We start from the raw sequence: 522 nt of genomic DNA, 5'->3' as shown, positions 1-522 counted from the left end.
AGGTAGGGAAAATGGGAGTAGAGGGGAGAAGAGGAAGGAAAAAGAGAATAGGGAGCGAAGGTAGACGGGAGGGAGAGGGGGATGCGGCAAACAAGAGGGGAGGAAAGAAGGAGAGAGTAATGGAAGAGAAGGAAGGGGATGGGAAAACGAGACGGGAGGGAGAGAATGAGAGGGAGAAGGAGAGAGCAGCGCAGAGGATGGGCGAACGAGAGAAATGAAAGGAAAGCGAAAACCAGAGGGATAGGAAAAAGAGGGAAGGAGAAATAAGATAGGAAAATATGATAGGGAGAAGGAGAGGGAACAGGGGAAGGCGAAAGGAAAGCTAGAAGAGAGAAAGGGAAGGGGGGAAAGAAGTCAAGAGGTAAAAGAAAAGAGAGAAGGGGAAGGGGAAGGGGAAGGGGGAAAGAAGTCAAGAGGAGAAAGAAGAAGAGAGAAAAGGAAGGGGACAGAGAAGGGGAGGGAAAGATGTCAAGAGGTGAAAGAAAAAAGAGAGAAAAGGGAGGAGGAAGAGGAACGGGGAAA

This window comes from Penaeus japonicus, unplaced genomic scaffold (genome assembly GCF_977035675.1).
Source record: "Penaeus japonicus unplaced genomic scaffold, GWHDUDI00000001_assembly GWHDUDI00000019, whole genome shotgun sequence".
Taxonomy (NCBI): domain Eukaryota; kingdom Metazoa; phylum Arthropoda; class Malacostraca; order Decapoda; family Penaeidae; genus Penaeus; species Penaeus japonicus.
This window is presented reverse-complemented; position numbering follows the sequence as displayed.